Genomic DNA, 19304 nt, shown 5'->3' with positions numbered 1-19304 from the left:
CTGCTCGAAAAGCAGCTGCTTCTGGGGTCATCTCTTTCCCAACTGCCTCATTCACCTGACAGGACTCCAAGACTGGGGCATGCAGCCTCGTGATCCCCACAGCTAATAGCTGAGAAGCTGCCCACACCTCTCCTAGCACGGAAGAAAGAACCTTCCCTTGGGATCAGACACTATGGCTTCGGCCCTGTGGAGGGAGAAATGTTGCCACGGGAGTGGTCTTAGGAACACAAGGCATGCACGGTCTGAGGTCAGAGGTTGCGAATTGGCCACCCATGAGTCAGACTGTCCCACTGATGTTTCCGTTTGGGACATATCACACCACACAGTGTTTAAAAAAAATTAGTTGGCAATATTTTAAAATGATAAGATTTCATATAAAAATCTGGATTTTTGGCTACTCTGGAAATAAACATTGAGACTATCTGGCAATACTGGACCCACACCATTCTTATTTGACACTGACTGGTCATAGCTAGGTAGCAGTTGACTTCACAGACTGGCTATGCACTCTCCAATCTGTGCCACCCTTAATTGTATTTCCAACTGGAGGCCAGGCCTCAGCAGCCTTGTATCAACGCACATGTGCTATGACTTTCTTTATCGTATAAGAAATATTTACATTGTAGTATTATCTTTAATCAAAAAGGAAAAGTCAAAGTCAAGCCTGGAATCAACCTATTTCTCATAGTCCTTGTCACTCATTTAAGTCTCTTGCTAAGCCCTGCGGGTACCTGAGTTTATAAACAACAGAGCACTCCTAATATCTCCCCCAAGGGATTTCTGCCCCACACACTCTACCTCTGCAGGATATGCTGTGCCCTAATATTAATTGGGCAAATCTACAAAGGAAATCAAAATTAGCTACGGAAGTTAAGGGAGGAATAGACTAAGAGCAACTCCTTTCGCCCCTTTTGCCCCTTGGTTATAACAGGGGGCTGGTCGTTAATACTCTCACTTTGCCTTTAACTTAGTGGAAAAAAAAAAAGAGTGACAGAGAAGAGAGTGAGAGAGAAAGAGACAGAAAGAGAGAGAGAGAGAGAGTCATAAAGATTCTTCAGGTCCTAAAACACTGGTTCCCATTCCTCAACTGCTTTGGAAATGAATGAGGCTCTTTAGAGAGAATGTCTAATGGGGATAGGTAACTCGGTTAGCCTGCAGATGCCCTGGGCTATCAAGAACTGTCCAACTCATCCTCCCTTAGGCCAGGGCTGCTTGCCCCAGCCTAAAATGTAAATGGCACAAAACGATTTTCAGTAAGGGTAGGGGACTCATTGTAGGAAGGGGATTAAAGAGGGGCAGAGAGTGGGAATTTGGCCTTGGCAAACACAAGACAGAGGAAAAGGAACATTCCTCACACTCCTCCATTCTGCTGTGGCGGATTCCACGCTATATGCCCCGGTGGTGAGCCAGCTGGGCAGCTCCAGGTCGGGCACAGTGAATTTGCTCTTGGGCAGTGAGTAGGATCCTTCTTTGAAGGGATAGTGGCAAGGAATGCCATAGGTATGTAGGGGCTCTGGACAGGGCCCCCCAAACAGCTGTACCTGTTCAAAGGTACAGCTGCCGTGAGGTCTTGATCCAGAGGCCAGCCACTTCCTTCTCCAAAACTAAGTCCATATCCAGATGAGAACTCAGGGGAACAGTGGTGCTGCCCAGGAGACTGAGGGTCACGTTCTCAGGAAGGATGACGGGGTCAGGTTCCACAGTTATGCCTCTGATCACCGCAGGGTCCTTCCCTTCATCACAGTTATTCCAGGGAAAACTACTGAGTTTTATCAGGTGGGCTTGCGAGAAGCAAGCCCAGGGCGATCTGGGGCAAAGCCTGCATTAGGGATTGCGTTCGAAGGGTGGGTCCGGGCGGAGTTAACTGCAAGGGTCTGTGGTGGCAGCGGCGCCTTTAAATGGTTTCCTGCATTGGTGGTGAATATAATGACCTTTAAAAGCAACCGTAGATTGGAACAGGGATTGAGATGCTCATGTATGTTGAGAGAAATCTTATTCTAGGAAATAATAATAATAATAATGCATCCAATAAGTAAAATCAGTGCTCACAATTCAGTGAACTAGTTTTTAAAACAAAATTTCTTATTTATGAAACACTTATGTTTTTTCAAACTACGTGTAAGACATTTTTCTAAGTGGTTTACAAGTACTGCCTGCTTGAATTTTCATTCTCTATGAAGTAGGTACTGTTATCCTTGCCATTTTACAGATGAAGAAAACAAGACATGGAAAAGTTAGGCATTTGACCAAAGACTCAAGCCTAGTAAATGGTATAGAAGGTATTCAAACCTACACAGTCTGCCTGCAGATATTGTACCCAATTGCAATTGCTGAATCAATAAATATGAAGATCTCAGCATTGTCTTCAGAGAGACAATTAAGTTTCTCAAAATAGAGGAGATATATATTGATCGTGTCATCATGAAGATACTTTGGTCAGAAGTCACAGAAGCAAGTCAAAACTAGCTAATAAAAAAGAGGAGATGTTATATGAACATCAAAAAGTTATTTTAAGAAAACTAAGAGACAAAAAGAAGCCCTCAGGATTTGAAAGAATAAAATATCAAAAAATAAAAACAAACAAGACATCCTGGGAAAACTCTCTATTTATCCTCTAATTTCTTTCCTTTTACTTCATTCTCTCTCAAACTACTTCCTCAACTTCTAGCTCCATGAGGCATGTCATGTAGAATATAGTCTTTAGCTTTCAAGTTTTTATATCTTCTCCATTCAGGATCTCAGGGCTTGGTGACACTTTCAAATTCCTGAACAGAATCTCTATTGTTTGGCTTTGGTCTGGTGTCCACTTCTGGTCCAACTGACAGGAGCAAGTTGGTGAGGGACACAGAGCAGAGTTATGACAGCTAGGGGCAGTTCTCAAGAGAAAGGAGGTCACTTGTTTTGTATGGGATACTGCTAAATGTGTTTGTCAAAGATAGTACCTTAAAAACATGATGCATTGCTCAAGTGGGCATTCAATGTAGGGGAAGCCTGGAATAGTGTCAGGCTTCCAGCTTTGAGAGTGGTCTTTGGGAGCAGATCTCAGAACCATGAGAAATAATTTGATAAAGAGCAAGGAAGGCAGCTAGAACACTCTTAGGAAAATACTTAAGGCTTAAGAAAAAAATGTAGCTTGAGGTAAAACAGGCACTTGTTATGAAGTGCACTCATGGATTTGTTTCTAATTTGCTTTACTTTGTATTTACTTATTTGTTTATTTAATAATTGTTTTTGAACATTTAATAGATAAGAAATATCATGCTGTTTTCCAGAGTCATAGATGACTAAGGCATGTACTTCCTTTTGTTGAAGGGGATAATAAAATATTACTTTAGTTTACATCACACAATTATAACATCTATCTATATATCTGTCTATAAAAAAACCTATAGGAAAAAGAATATCTACTCATTTCACCATTCTTATTTAACATTATTCTAGAAATGTTGGGAAAAGGAATAAGACCAAAAAAGAACTTAGTCATAAGTTTGAGAAAAATATCAAAATATAATTACCAACAGATTATGTATTTACCTAGCAAGAAAACCCAAGAGAATCACCAGAACACTTTAAAATGTTTGAGTTCAGTATGTTAAAACACAAATATGAAATTGTTATCTTTCTACTATTTGAGAAGTAATCTCTTAAATATAAAATAGAAAGTAAAAAAATATAAAAAACAACCTAATAATAAAACAAAAATAATTTAATAATTAATAAATATAATACCAAGAAAAAATTTAAGCATAAGTATACTAAACTGTGCAAAACTGTTCAAAATTCTTAGCCAGAGTAAAAGAGAGGATTTTAATGAGAGAACATAAAGCATTTCTCTACTGGAATACAAAATAAATATTTTTCAATATAAGTAAAAGAGGTATTTTTTAAAAGAACTGTACTCAACGTAATTGTGAAGTTTATTTAAAAAAAGGTGTGAGCTTAAAAAAGAGTAATCAAGAAAAGCTCCTAATCATAGATTTTAAGATATACTATAATGCCATTATAATTATTGTGATATTTATACATTATTACATAGATCAATCGCAGAAAAGAAAGTTCAAAATCTTTTCTCAGAATATATAAACATTTTAGTTAATCGTAAAAGTCATCTTACAAAAGTTGTGAAAGAATGAATTATTCAATAAATGTCCTGGGGTACTCTGGATCACTACTTGGGAAAAATAACTGATTAAATCTGTTACTCTAATTATAAAATACATGCACATTTCCAGATGAAATAAATTCATTAATATTTTAAAAAATTCAACCTAAAAAACTTAAAAAATACAGGTAAATATTTATATAATCACATAGACTTGATCTTTATAAACATGAAATGAAAGACAAAAATCACAGTAAAAATATAGACATTTTTGGACTACACAAAAATACAAAACTTTTTATGAGAAAAAAAGTAATCTGTTAAAAGATATATATAATCATTAAATTAGCCAATATTTGCTTAGACCTAGAATTTAAGAACCAGAAGACATTTCACCTTTAAATGTTAAACGTATTCTATACTAATTAGTTTTTTAGGGAGAAAAATAAATTTTCTTGAAAATGCTCATATCTTATTATATCATATATCACCATATTTTAATAAAATTATTCTCAGATTAAATATTTGGCAACTATTCATAAAAGTTTCAAGTAATCTATTTCAAATGACCTCCATTTTTTATCTGAATCAATGACAATAAAAGTTTCCAAATTTTATCTTATAAGAGAGATTTTTTTTTTGTAAGGTCACTATTTGTTTTTTTCCTCACAGAAAATACCACAATGGTGCTTTTGTGACTAAACTACTAGGGTTATTGTGCTCATCACACTGGCACGAATGACAATGTTGCTGATGATGATATCTTCAGGATTCAGACTGTTAATCCATCATTGTACGTAGGTGAATACAACAAATTACTTTTTCGCTGTTATGAAAATAAAATAAATCCCATGAGAGTAGGTTTCTATAATGAAACAGATCATGCATAGAAGACTTTGAAATTTGGTGCTAAGGCAATAACAGCTTCTGTCAGATCCTGGTAACTTCATTTGACAGGAGTAATGGTTCTACTTTGTCTTCATTTAGGACAGCTTTGCTTCAGTGACTGGGAAACATGACAATGAGTTGTAATAATTCAAACAGCTCTCACAATGGAATCATGACGTGAAGCCAACCGACTTCTGCAAACAGGAAAATTAATGGTTTTCTTAAATTTGTCCCTCATGGCATTATATAACTATAATTTTTTAAAAGATAGGTATGCATTGATAATTGAAATAATAATAGCAGCCACAAAGAATATTCAAAATAAATTTAAGTTAGAGGCACTCTGGCTTCAGTGGATATTTCTATTTGGAAATGCTTGTCAAAGTCCAAGATTTTTTCTGCAATGGTTTTATTCAGCAATGAGCTTGGATTTTAAGTCAAGCAAGCATGTATAGATTTCCCCAAGGACTGAGGCAGAGTAGTCAGGGGTATATGTTGAAAACCTGTTACTGGAGAAAACTAAGATGTTATTTTGGCTTAATTCTAGACAGAGATAATTATATTTAAGTTACTTAACAAATCTTTGATTCTTCAGAAAAACACAAGGTGAGATGTTTTTATTACATGCTGAGCTAGGTTCAGGAGTCGTGAGCTCTAAGTCTTTTGCCGGTTGCTAGCTGTTTGACCTCGGAAAATTAAATTTACTTATTTGGGTTAGGATTTTTCATCTGTAAAATAAAGAAAATCGATTTAATTTATCCTGTCTATGAGAGGTCACTCTGAAGTATCAATGAATATTAAAAGGATAAGTTTTCTCAACGCCACCAATGTAAAAGAGAGTGAAGATATCTAAACACAGGCTGTAACATATGACACACATATGACAAAAAGGCAAGCGGGGTTACTTATGCTCAAACAGTGATTAGGAAAAGTCTTTTAGATTGGGCCACCAATGAAGGCAATAACTATGTACAATAAGCTTATTTGCAGTGGTTTCTTCTGCAATACGAGTAAAATTTAGTTTTCTTGCTCTTGCTTCAAGGTAAGTATCAGTAGTTTTGTCCGTTCAAAACACTCACAAATTCAACTCAAACAAACCTGAGAAAAAACCCAAGGTAATCTTTATAATTCAGTAAAGGAGAATTATATCTCACAAAACAGAGGAAATCTTTTAAAATTCACATTCTACCCCCAAAATTCTATACACGACAGCTAATAAAATAACCCTATGACCCCAAACCCGAGTAATTTTGACTTCTTTTCACTTTTCCCTTTTCTTAGTTAGAACCTTCTTCTCTTTTGAATATTCATTTCCTAACATAAGTTCTCATCTTTTCTATGAAAGCTTACACTGAGGTAAGAAATCGTGCAAGCCAAAATGAAAACAATGACATTTTTAGAGCACCTATTATAGCTAGTCACTTTACCTTAAATGATTGCATTTAAGCCTCCAAATCAGCCTATGATGTAGGTACTGTTTTCATTCAAGCATTAACAATGAGGAATTAGTTTCTGAAAGAGGTCTGACAACCTTTGAAACACTTTATAGCTTGAAAAAGGTTACTTTTGCAAGTGGAACACATCAACTTCTTTCTAATTCTTGATATATGGATTAGAAAAGGAAAGATTTTGGTTTGATATATTTATTTCACATGGTAAACTAATATAAAAATAAGATCAGATTTTTAAAATAATATTAATACCATCTCTTCAGAAATAAATATTTTCAAATTAAAAAATCTAAATTTAAGATTTTTTTCTGTTATATATAGATATCAGTATATGTTTGTATTAGTGCATATGTGCACATGTATGCATGTATATGTGAACAGATAGATACTTAGTGAAGAAATAAAACGAAGAGATTGTACACAAACACACACACACACACACACCCCACAGCATATGTTAATATTTACATAAAGAAGGATTAGCCGGCAAAGAAAGAGAAGGAACAATCAGAAGTTGGAGAAAAACATGAGAGTGTCATTTCATGTGGACTTCTGAACAGTCTTCCACTGGGGATAATTTGTGAATTTCGAACTTTCTGAGCACTTGCACCTATCAAAATATCTATATTTTCACCTCAAAACTTGAATTGTAGATTGGGCTGATTTTAGGAATCTAAGTTGAATATTATTTTCTCTTAGAACATTGAAGGCTTTCCCTATGGTCTTCTGGTGTTCTGAGGAGCCATTGAGAATTTCAAAGGCCACACTTATTTATATTCTATTTTACATAACTGGCTTTTGGTGACCGAAAACCTTTAGGATTTATTCGCTATCACTGGAGTTCAGCAATTGTGCTATTTGAATATTTTAGATGAGGAAGGTGTCTTTAATGTTCATTCTCCTTAGCATGTATTTGACACTTTCAGTATCTAGACTTATTTCTTTCAATTCTGACAGATTTTTTTATTTCTCCCGCTCTAACTTTTATTCTTTGTCTTGCTGGAATTCCTAATATTGGATGGGGACCTCCTAGATAATCTTCAGATTGTAATCTATTGTTGCCTATTTCACATCACTTATCTTTCTGCTCAACTGTCTTTGAAATTTCCCTAATGTTGTCTTCCAAATGTCCAGCCTTTCTAATGATTATATGCATAGTGTGTTTAATATATACACAAATAAATATATGATAAATATTTTATTTTTTATGTAATTACTGTTAATTTCTGGTAGCCCATTATTTTTAAAGAATCATTCTCTTTTGATTTTTATTTATTTATTTATTTATTTTATTATACTTTAAGTTCTAGGGTACATGTGCATAACGTGCAGGTTTGTTACATATGTATACATGTGCCATGTTGGTGTGCTGCACCCATCAACTCGTCAGCATCCATCAATTCGTCATTTATGTCAGGTATAACTCCCAATGCAATCCCACCCCCCTCCCCCACCATGATAGGCCCCGATGTGTGATGTTCCCGTTCCCGAGTCCAAGTGATGTCATTGTTCAGTTCCCACCTATGAGTGAGAACATGCAGGGTTTGGTTTTCTGTTCTTGTGATAGTTTGCTAAGAATGATGGTTTCCAGCTGCATCCATGTCCCTACAAAGGATGCAAACTCATCCTTTTTTATGGCTGCATAATATTCCATGGTGTATATGTGCCACAAGTTTTCATCTTCTGTTACTTTCTTTCTGTTTAGGATGTTCTCCATTTATCTCCATAAGATTCACTCTGTATCCTTCTTCCCCTCCTTTGTGATCCTAGATGATCCCTGTGGTCTGAGTCATATGGGTTGCATCACTAGAGCTCCCTTGTCCTCTGGCATCTGGTTGAGATTTAACACAGGGGGTCATGGGCAAGAGATCAGAGGATGGACAGAGACATACTGGAGAGTATTTATTCTCCTCACTTCCTCCGGTCAGGCTGTGGATTGGCAGTAAACTGTTTTCTCTTTCAAAGGACACAGCTTGTGTCTGGAGTCCCTCTTTTATATTTACAACTCTCTTAGTTCTTGATAAATATGTTTTCCCAACCTCTTCAGACCTAGGAGTGATCAAAATTCCATGCCTTTTCTAGGCCAGGGATGCTTTAGCGTCTCTTGTTAGTTGCTCTTAATGTTAAAAACTGGTAAATAGTGCCATCATTGGAGTTTCCCTAGTCTCACATTTTGTGTGTATGGTATTTTGTTGCCAGCATCTTGACTAATCTAATGTATTGATCTAATGTATTAAGAATGCATTAATGTATTAATGTTTTTGTTTTTTTGCCAAAGCTTTTCAAAATTTTTTACTCCTACATTATCTTTGTTTACTTTGGGCTTCTTTTTCTGTTTTTCTTTTCTTTCATCAAATCCTTTGTGTATTTTTGTTCATAACTAAAATAGAGGTACTAAAATTTTGGTAGAAACTTGTTTTAAACAGAAGGCTTCACTTTAGAGTGATTGAGACAAAATTTGATTATTTTATTTATGGATCCCTCAATAGTAGGACTACTTGTGTTTCCTTTTCTCTGGGAATAGTCAGTTTCACCAGAGAAGCATCTTCTAATGTCTTACCTAGAAAGTGTATGTCTGACTCCCACTATTCATGGGACAGACCAATGTGTCTGGTTGAATTTCCAGTAGGATCCTCTTCTGCTTTCTTTACAGTGCTTGGTGTCCTTGGTCTGGGGCACCTATGCTTCCATTTCTCCGTAAATGAAACCTTTAATTTCCTGCTTAGTAGAGGAGTGATTACACGGCAGTGCTGAATCTGAGAAAGGATCAAAGGTTTCACTGCTCCTTATACAGACTTTTCAACACTATTCCTGATTTCAACCCCTGCTTCAACACAGTATTTTCCACAGTATTTCGTGCCATTAGTTCCTTAGTCCTTTCAGAATATTACAGTATATATATTGGCCTGATTTTCATGTCATCTTCAGGGATTTGATCATCAATTTTTTAAGAGATGTATGCTTTTTATAGTCTAAAATTACACTGATATCTTTCAAGTCTTCTTGTCCATTGTCTTAGTGTGTGTTTATGGTAAAATTATTTCTACCTTTGTTATGATATATTATTAGAAGGAGTTTAAGTTCTCAGCAGCAATCTGAACACAGCAAATCTCTGTAAAAATTTTAAACTTGTTAAGAGTGTGGTGGGCAGAGATCATTGTCTCTAATAGACACATCCCCTCTAAGAATTTTATGACTTCCGGAAGGATGGAGAATTAAAGAAAACAACTCTAAACACTTCCTACAGAGTTGTTTTATGGTTATTGTACATCCCTGACTTCGAAGAAGTATACTTAGAGATAAAACATCAGCTTCTGTTGTTGCAGGAAGTCAGGGACCCCGAACAGAGGGACTGACTGGAGCCATGACAGATGTACATAAATTGTGAAGATTTCATGGATATTTATCAGTTCCCAAAGAATACTTTTATAATTTCTTATGCCTGTCTTTACTTTAATCTCTTAATTCTGTTATCTTTGTAAGCTGAGAATGTATGTCACCTCAGGACCACTATTGTACAAACTGATTGTAAAACGTGTGTTTGTACAATATGAAATAAGTGCACCTTGAAAAAGAACAGAAAAACAGCGATTTTCAGGGAACAAGAGAAGACAACCATAAGGTCTGATTGCCTGCAGGTTCAGGCAGAAGAGAGCCATTTTCTCTTCTTGCAGAGAGCCTATAAACAGATGTGCAGGTAGGGAAGATATCACTGAATTCTTTTCCCAGCAAGGAATATTAATAATGAATACCCTGGGGAAGGAATGCATTCCTTGGGGGAGGTCTATAAACAGCCACACTGGGAGTGCCTGTCTTATGTGGTTGAGATAAGGACTGAAATACGCCCTGGTCTCCTGCAATACCCTCAGACTTAGGATGGGGAAAAAACCCATCCTGGTGAATTTGAGCTCAGATCGGTTCTCTGCTCTTGAACCCTGTTTTCTGTTGTTTAAGATATTTATCAAGACAATACGTGCACAGCTGAACATAGACTAGGATTTTTTGATTTTTGCCCTTTGCTTGGTGATCTTTGCTTTGCCCTTTGCCTTGTGATCTTTATTGGCCTCAGAAGCATGTGATCTTTGTTCTCCTTTTTGCCCTTTGAAGCATGTGATCTTTGTGACCTACTCCCTGTTCATATACCCACTCCCCTTTTGAAGTCCTTAATAAAAACCTGCTGGTTTTGTGGCTCAGTTGGGCATCATGGTCCTACCAATACGTGATGTCACCCCCGTAGGCCCAGCTGTAAAATTCCTCTCTTTGTACTCTCTCTCTTTATTTCTCAGCTGGCCAACATTTAGGGAAAATAGAAAGAACCTATGCTGAAATACTGGGGGCACTGAAACATTTACAATGCCAAGTATATCTTTGTTTATAAGATCAAAATAATATGGTTGGTGTTTTTCTGCTGTACATTTAATAATTCACTTTTATCAACTGCAATGTGAAACAATATCAAGAATACAAAAAACCTAGAAGTGAATTAAACATACACACACATCAACTCCATAATTTGTTTTGCTACATTTTTTTCTAGGTCCTTTGTTGCTTGGGTTTATCCTAATTCTTTTTTATATGCTTCAAACTCCTTGAATACGTATTGGCAACAGTAAATCGTCTTCTAATATAGGGAGACAATTATTTTCTAAAATTATTTATTTCTGTAATAGCAGCATATAAATGAGAATTCCAAAATAAAACAAAAATATATTCTGGCTGAGGGCCAAGCTCTTTTTAATATTTATTTGTTGATTGATTTATGAGACAGAGTCTCACTCTGTTGCCCAGGCTGGAGTGCGGGGGTATGATCTCAGCTCACTGAAACTTCTGCCTCCTGAGTTCAAGCAATTCTCCTGCCTCAGAATCTCAAGTAGCTGGGACAACAGGTGTGCATCACCATGCCTGGATAATTTCCTTCTTAGTATTTAAATAAAAGTTATAACATGAATAACAATTTTTTATGAAATAATTTTTGTAGCATACCTTTACTAATGAAAATCTGAAGCCTCTGTAAAATTTCAGTTTAACTTTAATATGACACCTAGCATTTTAGAGTTTTTCATGTAAGAAAATTTGTTGGGCAATTTAGTCTTGAAATACCCTAATGATCTTAAATTATTTTTTGTATGACTTTAAACTTTTATGCCAAATATGCTATATAAAAACATAACTATACTGCTTACTTTTTAAAGCACATTATTAAAGAAGCCCATTTTCATTAAAATGTAAGATTTGATAATCTAAGACATTTTTCAATTAACTAAAATATTGGAGCTGAATGTGGGATTCTTCAGTAATACATATATTACTACTATATAGTCAACATATAGATTATCTTCAAATATTATATTAATGTTTGTGAATAGTCATACATTTTATGCAGAATGAAATATGTCCAGTAAGTGAAGCTATTTGAGATTGAATTGCATTAGCAGTTATAGTCAGAAAATGCACTGTGGGTAATGAAAAAGATTGATATGTTAGGGAATTGACCTACAAAGGTACCTATGATAAATAATTACAGCTAACATTTATAAAGAATGTAAAATGTGCCAGACACTGGGCATATATTTATTTGCATAATTCTAAAAATAATCCTTTGAAGTAGATACTGTTATCATTCCCATTTTGAAGGTGGAGAAACAGAGGACCAGAAAGGTTAAGTACTTTGTTCAATGTCACAGAACTAATAAGTGGCTATTGCAGGATAAAGCATGTGATTTTCAAGAAAAATGAATTTTCTGATTTCTATATAAATGTAGAACATTTTGGTTAGGTTCACAAATATTTTATAGACTTAAAAGACTGGATAGTATTTTGGCAGGTCTTCTAATGTATCCCGCATGTTCCAAGAAAGATTATTCAAGTATCAGCTTAAAAACATATGTATGTAATTTTGGAAGTTTTATATATATATATGTCATCTGAAAATAAATTATGCAAGTTTTATGCTTTTTGAATATTTGATGTCTGAACACCACATATTTCTGAGTTTTTGAAAGACAGTAACAATTCATGAAATCAAGCAGTTTCTAAGGAATGGGTCAAAAAACTTTTCTTCAAAGGCCAAATCACAAAATAGGATTTACATACAAATACTCCATTGTTTCAATGATCTATTGCTGCGTAACAAAATAAAGGGCTAAAAAACTGATCATTTCATTTCATTTGGTTAAAATGCATAAGTATGAAATTCAGATGGCGCTCCTTTGGGCAATGTTTCTGCTTTATGTGACTTCAGCTGGGGTCATTTACTCTGTTGCATTCAGCTGGTAGCTGGGCTGTGCTAGACGCTTCAAGAGGATTCATGCAGGTGACTAATGAGACATCTCCACATGGCTTTTCTCTCTACATGAAACATAGTTCTTTTTATGTGTGATTGTCAGAGTTTTTCAAAGAGATGTGCTTTCAAGGAGACGAAACCTGAAAAAAAAAAAAAAAGCTAAAAGATACATATCTCACAAATATTTGTTCATACATATTTAGAGAGTTTGCATAAATTTTTATAGGCATTGTATATATATTTATATATACATTATACAAGTTAACAATATACATGTTTGGACACATAATTGTACATATTTATATATTTTAAATTTTTATACATATCTATAAATTTATTCTCACATGAATATTGTACTAATATATTAAAAGCTTTGGACTTGGCTTGTAAGAATGTCTTTTATCATCGTATTTAGAGATGTTAAATAAATTACTGGTATGAATATTATATGACCTTAAAGTTTTGTCTTTGTATTCTGTTTGCTTGAATTTTAAATGTCTATAAATCATTATAGGTTCATATAATTTGCTAACATCTCAATGTACAATATAAACTTAGAGGAGTATCCTTTTTTAAATATTTCAAATGGCTATCTTGGTAATTTAAAAAGCATTTGGGCAGCTTTTTTTCTGATGTGATTAGGTTTTTATCCTGTCTTCTGGTCAAATTAGAACTTCCTGGGAGAGAAGGGAAAGCACCAGCTCCTATTTTCTCACTGCTCATGTGTGTTTTGTTATTAGCATAAACCTTAGTCTTTAGCTTATTTGCAAAGAGCGTTTTAAAATATTTTTTGAGACAGAATCTCGCTTTGTAGCCCAGGCTGGAGTGCAGGGTGGCATCATCTCGGTTCACTGCAACCTCCACCTCCTGAGTTCAAGCAATTCTCCTCCTGCCTCAGCCTCCTGAGTAGCTGGGATTACAGGCATGCACCACCATGTCTGGCTAATTTTTGTATTTTTAGTTGAGACAGGGTTTCCAGTAGAGCTTTTTGACTGTTTCAACCTACAGAGTAGTCAGGAAGTGACTTCCAAGGGAATATAGATTTCCCCTAGCTTCTCTCTCTCTCTCTTTCTCTCTCTCTCTGTCTCAATGCTTCCTTTTTGATTGCAGCCACCATGCTGGGAGGCCATGTGTAGTTATTCTTGCTGACAGTCTCAGCTGAGAGACAATATTAATTGTCAAGCATGTGAGTGAGGAATCTTTTAGATGCATCTCGTCTTCAACTGCATTCCCCAACTGATGTGCAGAGCAAAGACAAGCTGTCCTCAGCGAGCCCTGCCAAAATTGCACATGCATGAGCTAGAAAAGTTATTTTACTGTTTTACAGCACAATATTGTTTTGTTTCGCAGCAAAAAAAAAAAAAAAAAAAAAAAAAAAATACTATATTGTTTTACAGCAAGCTTCAGGAAGTCTTTAATTTTGTACTTGTTAACTTGAACAAGAAGGCAGTATGTTTTGCTTATGTTTCCATGGATTGTCTTGCACACACCATTATGATAACAGTCGACCCAGCTTATAATTAAGAAATTCACAATTAATTGAGGTTTGGGCAAAAGAGCAAAAATACTTCCTTCTGTCAATATTATAAAACATGAGCTATTGTTTAGCATAATGAAAACCCCTATATACAAAACCAATATGTTGACCCAAATATCATTCTCTCTGAGACGTCCCCCATGACATTTATTTCTTGGATAAATATAGTGTTATCATGTTGAAATGAAGGTGCTAATGTATTGAACTCTTATCAGATATGAATAAATGAAATATTTCATATCCTAAATTGTTTTTCACCATTGAAGTATGTGAACTGAAAAAAAGAAGAATTTTTTATTTTTTTTAGAGAGGGACTTAAATGTGTGATTTTCTGGAGGAAAAAGATATTTTGGAAACATAGGGTGGAGCTGATGAAACTCTGATTACTTGTAGTGAAGAGCAAAAGTATCAAAGATGTGTAACAAAGCTTTGACAGGAACCATGAGTGACTCCAGGACAAACTTTATATCTTAGACATTTTTGTTGAAATAGGTTTGCTTACCTCTGTCCAAAGAATTCTGACTGTAACGTATTTTTTTTCCTATTCTGTCAGATTTAAGGGCTCATTATTGCTCAATAAAAGTTACTGCTGCTATTGTACATATGATTGTTAGGAGGACAGAAAAGTGTTAACTGGAGACTGATGTTTTTGTTATTTTTACTAATCCAGGCATGTTTGTGGCCTTAGGGCTTGGATAAGCTTGTAACCATTGAAAAGAACAGGTAGAGGTAAATATCAGGGATCCACAAGACAGTCTGACTCAATATGGAGAATGAAAAATGAATCCAATAAAATATGTATGTGGGCTGGAGGTCCCTGATGCAGCGAGTCAAGATATGGATTATTTTAGAAATGGTATAAATCTGAGAAGTATAAAAACTAAAAGACTCTTTTATTTACCTTGAAGCTGCAATGAACATATATGACCTAATGTTCAGTCCATTGCTGACACCTTTCATACTAGTAGGCCTGTTTTTTTGTTTTGTTTTGTTTTGTTTTGTTTTTGTTTTTGGTAGAGAAATAATCAGTTCCTTCGCACTGTGATTGTTAAACCAAAACATTCAATACTCTCTCTATCCAAGCAAAGATTCATTTTATTGTAAATGTCACTAGCGTTCAGCATTGCAAATTTCTTCACTAAAATTTTGCTTATACTAAAATATAATCCCTGGTAAATAAAGTGGATACTTTATAAAAATATCTTTTCCTTCCACATTCCTTTAGACAGTTTAATATGTTTTACTCTATATTAACATCATCTTATTATGTTAGCTAAGCAATTTTAATGTGGTAATTTAACATATAATGAAATCACAATATAAGATACTCTTAATGAAGCACATTTGTATTAAGTTAGTCATGGTTTGTGATTGTGCAGTTATAGATGATTTACCTAGTATACATTTTTAATAATTTTCTATCTCCAGTTAGTAAAAATTAAAGAATTCATTGTTTTATGATAAGAAAACTTAGTAATGAAGATTTCGTTGATGCGAATTTAGGTAAATTTGAATTTTCCCAATTCACTTAATTCAAGAGGTTCTACTATTAGAAAAAAAAAGCTTCTTACCCAAGTTTAATGATTTGACAATAGTTAATTTTTTTTTTGAATCATCTTAGAATTCTTTTTTAGTAATGGTGGCAAAGTCTCAAAAAATTTATTTATTTTAAAATATACTTTACTTTTCAGAAGAGTTTCAGGTTCACAGCAAAAGTAAATAGGAGGTACAGACATTTCACATATACCCTTTGACACCAAAAATGGACAACTATCCCACTATCAAAATCCACCACCAGAGCAATAGTTTCTTTTCAATTAATGAACCTACACTGACACATTATTATCACCCAAAATCCATAGTTTTCGTTAGGACTCACTCTTGGTATTGTGCGTGCTGTAGGTTTTAGCAAGTATATGATGACAGGTATCCACCATTATAAGAATACCATACAGAATAGTTTCACTGCTCTAAAAATCCTCTGTGCTCTGCCTATTCATCACTCCCACTCTCCTAAACATTGGCAACCACTGCCTATAATTTTGCCTTTTCCAGAATGTCATATAGTTGGAATCACAGTGTATATAGGGCTTTCATTTTGGCTTATTTCGTTCAGTAATATGGATTTAAGCTTTCTCCATGTCTTTTCACACTTGATAGCTCACTCTTTTTTAGTGCTAAATAATGTCTTATTGTCTGGAGGTATCAAAGATTATCCACTCACCTACTGGAGGACATATTGGTTGCTTCTCGAGTTTGGCCAATCATGAATAAAGCTGCTGTGTTCAGGTTTCTGTGTAGACATAAGTGTCACTTTTGTGTGAACAAAAATACCCAGGAATGAAATTACTGCCAACAAATGGTAACAGTATGTTTAGTTTTGTAAGAAACTGTCAAACTGTCTTCCAAAGTGGCTGTACTATTTTGAGTTTTCACCAGCAATAAATGAGATTTCCTATTTCTCCATATGGTTGATAGCATTTGGTGTTGTCAGTATTTTGGATTTTGGCCATTCAAATAGATGTATAACGGTGTATCATTGTTATTTTAATTTGCAATACCCTAATAACATATGATGTTGAATACCTTTTCTTATACTTATTTGCTATCTGTATATCTTCTTTATTGAGGTATCTGATCTGGTCTTCTGCCTATTTTAAAATGGGGTTGTTCATTTTCTTATTGTTGAGCTTTAAGAGTTCTTTATATATTTTGGATAACTGTCCTTTACAAAATATGTCTTTTGCAAATATTTTCTCTCAGTCTGTGACTTGGCTTCTCATTCTTTTGACAGTATCTTTGGTAGAACAGAAGCTTGTCACTTCAATGAAGTCCAGCTTATCAATAACTGTTGTTAATTTTCTTTTACAGAAAAAGTCTCCTCATATTGTCCTGTTAACTGCATAGCTATTTACAAATCTGGTCTAGATGTAATTTTATTTCTTGGTTTGCTCCTTTCAAAAATGTTGCTGCTGCATTTCTGTAGTTTATATTCAGTAATAATACTCTCTAATTTCCCTAAAACCAAATATATAAGGTGCATCCATGATACAAGCTCTGTTTGTTGATGAGTGAATAAGGAATGAGGACTGGGAGAGAGATTTAACTCAGCTTGTGATATGAAAGTGATGTGACTTTAGTTTATTTTCTACATTTAGGAAAAATAATGTTATGATTCAATAGAGAAGCAGAACCAGTAGGAGATATACATTATATGTTGTTTTCCAAATAATTTGTTTATGTGATCGTGGGCCTGGCTAAGCAAGTTTGAAATCTGTAGAGGAGGATGTCAGGAAGGGCAGGATAGAGCTATCAGGCATGGGCTAAAGCTGATTTTTGCAGGTGGAATTTCTTCTTCAGAGAAGACCCAGTTCTGATCTTAAGACATTCGGATTGATTGAATCAGGTCCACATCTTATACTTTCTTTTACTTAAGGATAATGTCTTTTACTTAAAGTTAACTGGTTATGAGCTTTAATCATCTGTACAAAATTCTTCACAACAAAACTTCGATTAGTATTTAATTGAATAAATGAGTACTGTAGATTAGCCAGGTTGACACATAGAACTGACCATCACAATCTAACTTTAATCAACTTGGCATCCATAAATGTCTGTTTAAACTTGATTTAATCTCCAAATAAAGACAACAATGAAGTCATACTTCTACTTAATATAGGACAACTATTTTGCATTCCACCAAAAACTTGCTAATTCTTTCCTCCAAAAAGAAGGAAAAGTCCTTAGGTGATGTTCACTCATCTTCTTTGATACCCTAGAGTTAAATACTAAGATATAAAGATATTTATCATCAACAGATCTTATGTTAGATAATAAGAGGATGAGAGAGAAAAATAAAAATGTTTGATTTGTATGTATACAAATATATTTATAACAAAATAAGAAAAACATAATAACTATTACTGTCCTCCCATCTATAACTGCTCACGTGATCATAGTTGGTACCATTAGTAACAGAACTACCTTCTTTCTATTCCCATTCCATATCCTCTTTGTCTTCAGCAAGCAGCTTAGCTGATTGTGGTTCTTTGCTTGGGTGGGTTGACCCAAACTTCCATTCCTGAATGAATTTCTGACTTGAGATTCCATTCCTGACTTGAGATTTTAATAGTCCAGTCTGAATTGGGTCACTGCACTTTTCAATTAACTCTAGTCATAGGACATGGTAGAACTAAGAGATGCTCTAAGAGATCTATTGTACTCCAGACATACTCTTTCTTACCTCCATTATGAAGTAGCAGTTGCATTTCCCTTTGGCAATCAGGATCAATCACTCAAACAATACAGTAACCCCCTTCTTTGCTTGTAGATTCAAACTCATAAGTAGCCCAAATTGGGCTGGTAATTTGAATTTCCAATAAAATCATTACTGTGTCTCCTAGTAGAAGCACTTATCCATTTGAAATTGAAAACTCTAGACGTAAAGAATCTAAGATTGCCAAGACAAGAAGCAAAAAATTTTGCTAGTGGATTATTGCTGGGTAATAAGGAGCCACTCCTATTTCCACCTTTTGATTCCTCGATGATAAATGCTGGTTACGGGGAAAACACCACCACTTATTTAATGTTAATTAAGAGCTTGTACTATATCCTGGGAGACATTGCCCCAGCTCTATAAGGTGTGGCTACCTAACTCATAACATAACTGAATCTTCAAAAGGCCATTCTACTAATCAATCAAGGCAGCCACTTCAGAATGGTGCATCCTGAACATGGTAAGACCAGTGACTTCCATGAGCATGGGCCTGTTGCTCTACTTTATTTACTGTGAAATGAATTATTTGATGAAAAGGAACGTTACATGGAATACCATGGTGGTAACCTAGACATTCAGTAAGTTTGTGGATGATAGTTTTTGCAGAAGTATATAGTTAAGACAAATCCTTATAAAGTAAGTATTTATTTCAGGAGGAAAAAAATAATTCTGCTCATTCCATGATAGAAGCTGTTCAATACAATCAGTCTGCCACCAGAGAACTGGCTGATCATCTCAGGGAAATGTACCGTTTGGAGACAGAGTGT

General features: G+C 34.8%; 1 pseudogene; it reads right to left on the bottom strand.

Annotated features, from left to right (window-relative positions):
- Positions 1-1042: 1042 nt before the first annotated feature.
- LOC111544749 lies at positions 1043-1828 on the bottom strand (annotated as a pseudogene).
- Between the last annotated feature and the right edge of the window lie 17476 nt (positions 1829-19304).

This window comes from Piliocolobus tephrosceles, chromosome 2 (genome assembly GCF_002776525.5).
Source record: "Piliocolobus tephrosceles isolate RC106 chromosome 2, ASM277652v3, whole genome shotgun sequence".
In the NCBI taxonomy this organism is placed as follows: domain Eukaryota; kingdom Metazoa; phylum Chordata; class Mammalia; order Primates; family Cercopithecidae; genus Piliocolobus; species Piliocolobus tephrosceles.
The sequence above is the reverse complement of the archived record's forward strand: the minus strand, read 5'-3'. Positions and strand labels throughout refer to the sequence as shown.